This window comes from Macrosteles quadrilineatus, unplaced genomic scaffold (assembly GCF_028750875.1).
Source record: "Macrosteles quadrilineatus isolate MER2022 unplaced genomic scaffold, UCM_ALF_1.0 Scaffold_901__1_contigs__length_26544, whole genome shotgun sequence".
NCBI classification, from domain to species: domain Eukaryota; kingdom Metazoa; phylum Arthropoda; class Insecta; order Hemiptera; family Cicadellidae; genus Macrosteles; species Macrosteles quadrilineatus.
In genome coordinates this window covers 15,644-25,442 of record NW_026543494.1, presented here as the reverse complement: position 1 = coordinate 25,442, position 9,799 = coordinate 15,644, and the positions used below count along the sequence as shown (strand labels likewise).

The following is a 9,799-nucleotide window of genomic DNA, read 5'->3' as shown; positions in this document are numbered from 1 at the left end:
TAATCGCACGTTAAAAAATTTTATGTGGAAAAAATTTACAATTAATGGTACTTACAATTGGATCGACATACTAGACCAACTAATGGACTTCTACAATACAAAGAAACATTCGACTATAAAAATGAAGCCGTGTGACGTATCAAAGAAGAATGAAATGGAATTACTAAAGACCATTTATTCATATAAACAACCCAAACTACGAATGATACCTAAGTTTGAAATTAACGACTACGTCCGCATTAGCAAATATAAAGGGGAATTCGCCAAGGGATATACTCCGAATTATTCCACAGAAATATTTCGCATCACGCAAGTAGTTCCGACAGAACCCGTCACTTACAAGTTGGTAGATGCCGAGAACCAACCCATTGCCGGAGGATTCTATCAAGAAGAGCTAACTAAGGTTAAACATAAAGACGTTTACTTAGTCGAAAAGATTCTCAAGAAGAAGGATGATAAAGTGTTTGTAAAATGGCTTGGTTTTCCTTCGTCCAAAAACTCCTGGATTCAAAAGATAATATTGTTTAACATGATATATAATAGACATTTTTTATACTGTAGTACTACTGCTTATTGTGAATAAATATATACTAAACTCAAAAACATTTCTTTTATTACATATATAAATTACAATTAAATATAGTAAAAATAAATTATCCTAATATACTTACCTTCGTCAGTCCCGAACCCGGTCCCGTGGCGTCGAAGCCCGAGACGATAACCGCTCGTCAACCTGAAACATGACCTACACAACCTACCTCGTATCGATATCAGTATAAAGACTTGCTTCAGATTGTAAACAAATAATTGGTATATAAATTAGACATCTTATCTGTTGTTTGACTCAAATGAATTGATGATGCACTCGCAGTTATCACTATCGCATGTTTTCTGCAACGTCACGATAAGCCACGATGCAAATCCATTAAGCGCTTATCTAAATACTATACAATCTGTAAATTGTTTAACTTATTTTAAAATACAACATATGTCAGTCCTAAGATTTTTTAAACAGATGAAACTAATATTTTATATATATATTTTTTTAATCACATGGTAGTTTTTAAAATATAAGTTTCGAACACAAATTCCCAAACAAAATATGTCACATATTTGTGGAAACAACCTCAACGTTAAATGATATACGAGCGCATGCCATAAAATCGCTTGCGATTCCACCATAATCGTTTTTAAATTAATCTATATAAACATATTATTTATCCATTATTCCTTACATCAGGCTAACAATTAAACACTCTATTTACTCCACGCATTTGGAAAACTATCTACACTCAACACTAATTGACAAAAGCGACAAGCGTTTGCGAGTTAATCATCACCACCTTAAAAATCAAAATGTTAATTTAAATATTTATAATACATCTTGTCACACCTGTACCCTCCACGGTGTCAGCTCTCTCGTCCGTCCACCACGACACACCACCGACACCTTTCCCGTGTGCCAGCCTCCGCGGTGCCAGCTCTCTCAACCGTCCACCCCGACACGCCGACGGAAACTTTCGACACCGTGTGCCAGCTCTCTCACCGTGCCAGCTCTCTCACCCATGTACGTTCTCCCCGTGCCAGTTCTCTCAGCCGTTTAATAACACGGTGGTGCTAGCTCTCTCATTTTTACCCTACTTATCTGATCATTTTTCAAAAGCTAATCTTGTTTTTTAGTGTTTTCTAAAAATAGCCTTACTCATAGCCACATTAGGTTGTCCATAATAATGATTATAAATTGAAAAAAAAAACATTATTATTATTTTTTCTCCTTGGTGGCGTTCTATGATTTTCCTATGTTTCCATAGTTTGCCAATCGGCTCTTACAATGATTACTAAGAAATGCAGCACAGTGTTAATTCAGTTTTCTTTTTAGAATATCAATCCAGACTCTCTCGCTTATTTCTATTGTAATATCTAACCCAAATTCAAAAAATAAATATTTCATTTTAACTAATTTAAAAAATGTTTTTAACAGATTGTTAAATTAGCAAACATATTGACTATTTACAATTAACATATGTTCTTCTTTTACTTTTAATTTCTGACAAGAGCTGGAGTTTCATAACAAGTTTTGTTTCCATGTTAATCTTATAGAGAAATTAGAAACTTTAAAGGGCCCCAGGGCCTCACTTTCTAAATATTTCCCTAAAAATAATGCTTCCTGCACAACTTCACGTTTACGCTCTTTCCGATAACGCCAAAAACATGTCAATCGGTTCAGTAGTATCGGAGGAGTGATTGTCACAAAAAGCTGCGTGCGTATTAAATAAGCATAGATATAGAAAAATAAATCTTGGCTATATCCATAGTAAATTTTAAAATATGGGCTAAGGGTTGGGTGCCAAACTGTTTTTTTATGTTTACACTTTTCTAATATTTTTCAGCAAATTATTAGCAATGTCTGCCACCCAAAGTTTCGTTGTCGCCGCTGTCATGGCAGCTCTCTTCATGGAAGGTATTGTTAGCGATACACTAAGATGTTATGTTGATGTGTGCAAAATACATATATGGTAAGGCTTGTGCCTTATATAAACATACTAACACAAAATAAGTTAATTAAAAGAAGGGACGATCCAACTGTCATTGTAAAATTTTTTAGGTCATCATTGAATTTGCTGACACGAAATTTTATAATTTATTTTCAGGTGTCCTTGCTAGAGGGGGCCTAATCGGGGTCGGGAAAAAGTAATATAAACAAGTGCACAGTAAGTATTATGGTTTATTTGCATTGACTTATTACAAACACAAAGTGTATATACTTACTTACCTACTCTTACTCCCAGGGCCATGCATATCTAAGAAGATATTTGGCCGCACCAACAAAGCCTCTCCATCTTGCTCTATCCTCTGCATCCTCCTCAGTTGCTCCTAGTTGCTCCATGTCTTTCTTTACTTGGCTCCACCATTTTTGTTTTGGCCTTCCTCTCGGTCGTCTTCCTTCGGGATTTCTTAGTAAAACTAATTTTAACTTATTTTGCTCCTTTCTTCGTAAAACATGTCCAGCCCATCTAACTCTTCTACACTTAAATTCACACACCACATCTGGATCTCTGTAGAGTTCTCTCAGTTCTCTGTTGTGTCTCTTCCTCCATTCACCACCTTCATAAATTGGTCCATAAATCTTTCTTAAAATCTTATTTTCGAATGTGATTAACTTCTTTTCTTCTTTTTTATTTGGTTTCCATGTTTCAGCTCCGTATAATAATACTGGGCTGATTATTGTCTTATAAATTCTAACTTTGGTGCTTTTAGACAGTAACTTAGAGGACATCAGTCTGTTGCAAGCGTAGAAACATCTGTTTGCCAGATTTAGTCTATTTTGAATTTCTATTTCTTCTTTGTTTTCCCTGGATAAGATAACCCCTAAGTACTTAAAATGTTCTACTTTTTCAAATGTATGGTCATCTACCTGCAGTGGGTCTTGGGCTATACCTTGATTTCTTGAAAATTGCATATATTTGGTTTTCCCATCATTTACTTTTAATCCTAATTGTCCTGTTTTGTCCATAAATATTTTTGTTAGTTGGCGTAGGTCCTCTAAAGTTTCTGCAAAAATGACGACATCGTCTGCAAACGCTAATATTGGGTGGTTTGAATAAAAACTAGTATTTGCTTAAACTAAGCTGATTTCAAGTATATTCTAAGTTTTAGGTGAATAAAAGTAGTCAGAATATACTACCCCTAGTAAATTCTAAGATCATCAAATGACTAGAATATTCTAACCTTTGTAGGTGAATAAACGTTAGTTTTTACTAGCCAGGGCTAGTATATTCTTAAAGATTTTTAAGCTAGGGGTAGGCAGGCTAGCATTCTGGTGACGGAGGCCAAAAAAGGGTTATCAGTCATCGTGGCTATGTTTATGCATGTACGGAACAGAAAAACGTACTCTGTCAGGCGTGAGTTAGATGTAGATAAGTCCAAGCAGTACATTTACCAGTACATTTACTGGAGTAGAAGCATGTGCACTTGTAAAGTCCCCCATACAGTGCTTGCTTCTATGAACAAAAATTTAAGTTTATTTATGTTTTTTTTAAATATTTTTTTATTTATTACAAATCTTGGATATGGGGTAGGAAATAGAAGTTGGGAGACTTTAACAATGTATATAAAACAATGTATTTATTTCCAAAGAAGCCGTCAGTGCCATCAATGTTGTCGCCCATAATCATGTCACTTCCAATAGAGTTCTTAGGGTGTTTAAGTACTTCCAAGTTCCAACTGTAACGTTTCCTTTTTAATTTGAATTTTGATCAGTTTGATCTGCTGTATCAGTACCAAACGTTGAAGTTCTGGAAGTGAGAGATCTTTGGTTTCTTCTGTTAAATATGATTGAAATTAAATATTGTACGTGTATTTTGAAAATCAATAAATTGTAGCTGGATAACATAAATATATAAAAAACATACTGAACTGTTTTGTTTATATATTAAAGGAAATATTAAGGAACGCGGCAGCGTTCCGCCCCGCCAAGTCCCCCAGCGGTACACAGCTGCTGCAGTGTATATATACATGACGTGACAAAGTGGCTTTTTTACTCGTCTATAGCTCTGAAGAAACAAAAGCTATTAAAATAATTGTTCATCCACTGGATAGGGGCAATCATTCTTGGCAAAATGAAAAAAAGAATTTAAAAAAAGGTTGTGTTTGAGCCAAGAAAAACTAGTTTGAAAATTCACAAATTTTCCGTGTTCTCCTTCTTCTCCTTAAATGTTGACGGACCTACAGCCCAAACCACTGGCTCAATTTTAATGTTTTTTATGTTGTTTGAAAGCCCTTAGCGTGTAGATGTGCCTTTTGAGGGTCACAAGTCGGTGCGTTGACCCATAAACCCTGGGATTAAAATCAAAACAAAAGAAGGATCAGCTGCGATTAAATCTCAATTAATTTAAAATGTTAGAGAAATTCATAGGATCAGCTGAAAAATTATTTTAAAACTTTTATAAAGTATTTTTTTCAGGTATACCGAATGATTTGAGCTACTTACTATATAAAATTACTTAGAGCAGTGATATTCCCCGATACTTTCCATTGAAAAATGCAGTGTACCGATGGTACACTGGTACAGCAGCTCGTCATTTTTAACAGTTTAATACTACTTATCAAAACATATGAAACCTAGGAACTTGAAACTTAGTACTAGTACTAAGGTTAGTTTTAACATTGTTTCTTCATAATATTGCCAAAATTTATTTAACTAAATAAGGTTAGTTTTATGTTTTGATACACTAAAACAAATAAAACAATCGGGAAAATTCGTCTACGTATGTTAAACAAGCAAAAAAGTGAATGTAAAAAGTGATATGTAAATTTAGGATAAAAATGAGTTTTTCAATATTTGTTTTGCCTTATGCTATTTCTAACAAACCTAATCTGTTTGATTACATTTTTACTTCTCTAATAAGGGCTCAATTTACACTAGTCTTTAGATATACGGGTTTAATTATCGGAACACTTATGTAACACCAATGCATTTTATGTGTAGTTGTGCCCTGGTCTATATAAGAGAAAAGAGGATTTTTATTTTAACTGTTAATTTTCTACAAAAATAAATACAATCTAACAAAAAACCACTAAGTGGTAACACTTCCCCCGCCAAGTCAGCAACCCAAAAAAGACAATAAATCACCACTTTTCCGCCAAGTAAAACAATGTAATGTATGTAAGTTTGGCCACTTGGCGGCAGACTTTTGCTTGATCACTTTAAAAAATACCATAAAATTAGTTTCATTGAGCAAGTATCTCTCCCAATAGTACATTGCTAGATGAGAGCTTATTTTACAAAATTTGACCTTATTTGTGTCACATTTCATAAAATCATAATAGTGATAGTTTTATATTTACTGATTACCTCGAAATTATTATACTTAGTTGGACTAATTAATTAGAGAAGTTGATTTGTGAAATTATCCACCAACGTAACTTTAATGAAAAAAAAAACAAGCAAAAGTCAGCCGCCAAGTTGCCAAACTTACATACATTACATTGTTTTACTTGGCGGAAAAGTGGTGATTTATTGTCTTTTTTGGGTTGCTGACTTGGCGGGGGAAGTGTTACCACTTAGTGGTTTTTTGTTAGATTTTCTTATATTTTACGTTTACTTCAGAATAATTAATCTATATGAATAGGAAAATAATTTAATTATATATTATGATAGGGAAAAGAAACTAGTTTAGTATTAAAACGTTACTTTTCCAAGTTAGAAACATTTAAATGCGTTATAATCTTTTTAAAGATACTCGTTAATACCACTATAATGCCGATCTCTGATTACGGTAATAAAATAACACTTTACGCATAACTATGAAAAAGACATGCAGATTACCACCTTTAGTTATAGATAGTCACCTGCAATATGGACACCCTCTTTCAATTTTGTATCAAAAATCATCATAGAGCCGTGCCGACTTAAAATACGTGAGCTTGCCTAATACAAAAGTTTACTTTATTGAAATTATTGTTTATTGTTTCTTTTGTTTTCCTCATCTTACACTTGAACGTTTGCGTTATCTTAGTATTTTCTAGGCCTAGTTTGTTCTAACCTGTTAGAATATACTAGGAATTGCCAAATGATCCAAGTATATTCTAACTAGTCTTAGCAAATTCTTATTCACCTCGTTTTGAGAATTAGCTAAAACTAGTTAGAAAATACTAATAAGAATTTACTATTTTTATTCACTTCACTGATGTTAATTCTGGAGCCAATTGAAATTCCCTTATCTATTGTTGTCACTTCTTGTAGAGCTTCTTCTATTGCTAAGTTGAAGAGGATTGGGGAGAGCCCATCCCCTTGCCTTACCCCTGCATTTACTGTAAAGGGCTCCGAGACTCTCCCGTTTACTTTTACTGAACATGTGGAATTTGCTACAGTTGTTCTAGCAAGGTTTATAAGTTTGGTTGGGATTCCAAATTTGTCCATCTTTTTCCACAGTTTCTCTCTATTTATGCTATCATACGCTTTTTGGAAATCAATAAATATTGCAAAAAACTCCCTATTATACTCCCAGTACTTCGATATGACTTCTTTAAGGATAAATATTTGATTCATTGTGGACCTGCCTTTCATGAAACCAGCCTGATGATCTAGGATTAGTTCATTTGCATATTCTTCGATCCGATTTAATACTATCTTTGATAAAACTTTGCACGGTATGCTAAGGAGTGATATGCCTCTAAAATTACTACATTCTTCTTTCTCTCCTTTCTTGTGGATGGGGACTACTATTGCTTCCCTCCATTCTTCTGGAATTTCTTCTCTCTCCCAGATTATTTTAATCAGTTCCCAAAGCTTTCCTATTACTACTCCCCCTCCCTTCTTCAGTATTTCTGCTGCTATCCCATCTCTGCCCGGGGCTTTATTGCTCTTCAGAGCTTTGACTGCTGCTTCGACTTCTTCTCTGGTTGGTGCCTCAACCTTTGGTTGAACGTGATAGTATACGTCATCGTTATCTTCTTCTGGTGCAAAGTCCACACCATCTACATTTAGTAAGTCGCAGAAATATTCTCTCCATCTTTCTAAAACCTGTTGGGTTTCTGTAACAACAATGCCTTCTTTGTTTTTCACTCCATAAGGGTTTGGAGTGTAACCTTTTTTGAAAAACCTTACTTTTTTGTAAAAATCTCTTGCATTATTTGCTGTGCTCTCTTCTTCTGCTTTTTCAATCAGACTATTTATGTACCTTCTTTTCTTCTGTCTCAATATTCTGTTTGTTTCTCTACTTATTTCATTGTATTGTTGTTTATCTTCTGTGGACTGGCTGCACAACCATGCCCTTTTCTTCTCCTTTCGCTCTATTACCTTTGTTTCACATTCCTCATCAAACCAGGGTTTTTTGTTGGTTCTTTTCTTTTTCCCACACACTTCTTTCGCTGTTTTTATTATGCTTTCCTTAAACACACTCCAGTTTTTATTTACATAATCTTCTACTTGGAGGTTTTGTAAAGCTTGGAATCTGGGTATATACACTTTTTCGTAATTAAATTTCAACTTTAACACAACAGCTTTAAGACAAATAGATTTATATTCACGTTTATTTCCTGAATGAATATCTTGTCAGTTGTTTCTCTTCTGTAATCCAGTAGGTTCTAATCTTTATTGTCATATTACGTTTACACAACAATTTAAACTGGAGTGTTTTGTATAGACAAAAAATGTAAATACAGCTAGGCTTACAATTAACATCTATAGTTAGGTCAATTTTAAGTTTAGTTTAATCTAATTGTGTATCATGTTTCATATAGATTTAATAACAACTGAATCATTAGAAATGATATTGTTTTCTTTTAGTAATATAAGTCGTTCGATTGTCATGACTTAATAACTTAGCTGCGTTAAATATCTGCAATGTCAAGTAGTTATCTCTACAGCTTGTGTTGGAAACTAAATTCAAAAACTCGTATCTGTTGTAACAATACGGATAGGCAAAAGATATTTTAGACAGTATTAGATTTGTTATTGTATTCAACTTTTGTAAGACAATATGATGTATTCAGTTAATAATATGAGACATTTGTTCTTTTCGTTCACAGAAGGAGGACGATGAAAAAGAAGAAGGGACTACTCCAAAGCTTATGATGTACATAATTCTATAAGAGATTATTAAACTATATAAATAAATGCTTGAATGTTCATTAAAACCTTAGAGAACCTTAGTTTTTAAATACTAGAAACATATAAGTAAAGTAAAATAATGGCATCCGTTTTACGTACCTAATAATAATTTAGAGAAGTTTCTCATTTCAGAAATTGATTCATTGATTTTAAACTGGAGCTAACATTAAGCAATTGTTTATTATAATTATTATGATTTAATTGGTAGAAAAAAGAAAAAAAATTTCATTTTTGCAATTTAAAATCATTTGTTAAGATTTATTGACCTATATTGCTTGGTTAAAAAAAAGAGTAATGAATACATTATTTTATAATTGAGCTAATCTTATTTCTTTAAAGTGTTTTTTGGTTTGTGTACGATAATATGGTTTAGTTTTTCCTTTTCAAAACGGGTTGAGCTATTTAAAATTTCGCTTCTGTGCACAATCCTAAAATTATACAGTACTTTGCTACTATGGAGTATCAAAACATCGTACGTGAATTACAATATCCAGTAAAGCATTCCGAATAAGAATAATAAACAAATATCACTACTGGTAAACATATTTACACTTTCCCAATTATGAATTGTTAGATATATAAAAAAAAACCACAAGCTCTATTATAATGAATTACTTGCAGTTACTCATTATTGAACTAAAACAGTATTTAAATTAATGACTTATTTGCATTTTTGGTATTAATAAGTGATACTGACAGCATTATATTCACAAAATGGAAGTGTCGAAAAATGGTATGTTTAATTTAATACGAATTATATACAAACTGTTGCTTGTATTATATTATAGTAATGAGGAAAGTAGTTGAAAGTGTATAACTGAAATCGGTCGTGTTACCGATTCCAACTAAACTTTACTAATCACATAAGTTTTCTAGGATCTGTGGGCTATGAAACTAATTCTATTATGAATGGCTTGTATTTGACATGGTGACCTCTTAATTGTTTTAGCAAATTTTCAAGTGAATCAAAATTTTACAATAAATTAATACAAAAATAGATTTTTCAAACAATACTTAGGCCCGTTTAAGTGATTTAAATTGCAATTACCTTTTAAACCTACCGTTGGTTTAAAAACCACATACTATTACTGGGTAAACGAGCTTTAAATATTAAATAAACAAACTCTGAAAACATAACGTATTTACATATCGTAAATGTAGCATCCTTAAAAGGTTACTTTCACT

At 32.9% G+C, this 9,799-nt stretch overlaps 1 long non-coding RNA gene across 1 annotated transcript; it reads left to right on the top strand.

Moving 5' to 3' along the window:
- The first annotated feature begins 2,367 nt into the window (after positions 1–2,367).
- Positions 2,368–8,620, top strand: LOC128982652 (uncharacterized). Its single transcript, XR_008489705.1, has 3 exons — positions 2,368–2,461; positions 2,652–2,711; positions 8,533–8,620. It is a non-coding gene; the product is annotated as an uncharacterized LOC128982652 (long non-coding RNA).
- Positions 8,621–9,799: the final 1,179 nt, after the last annotated feature.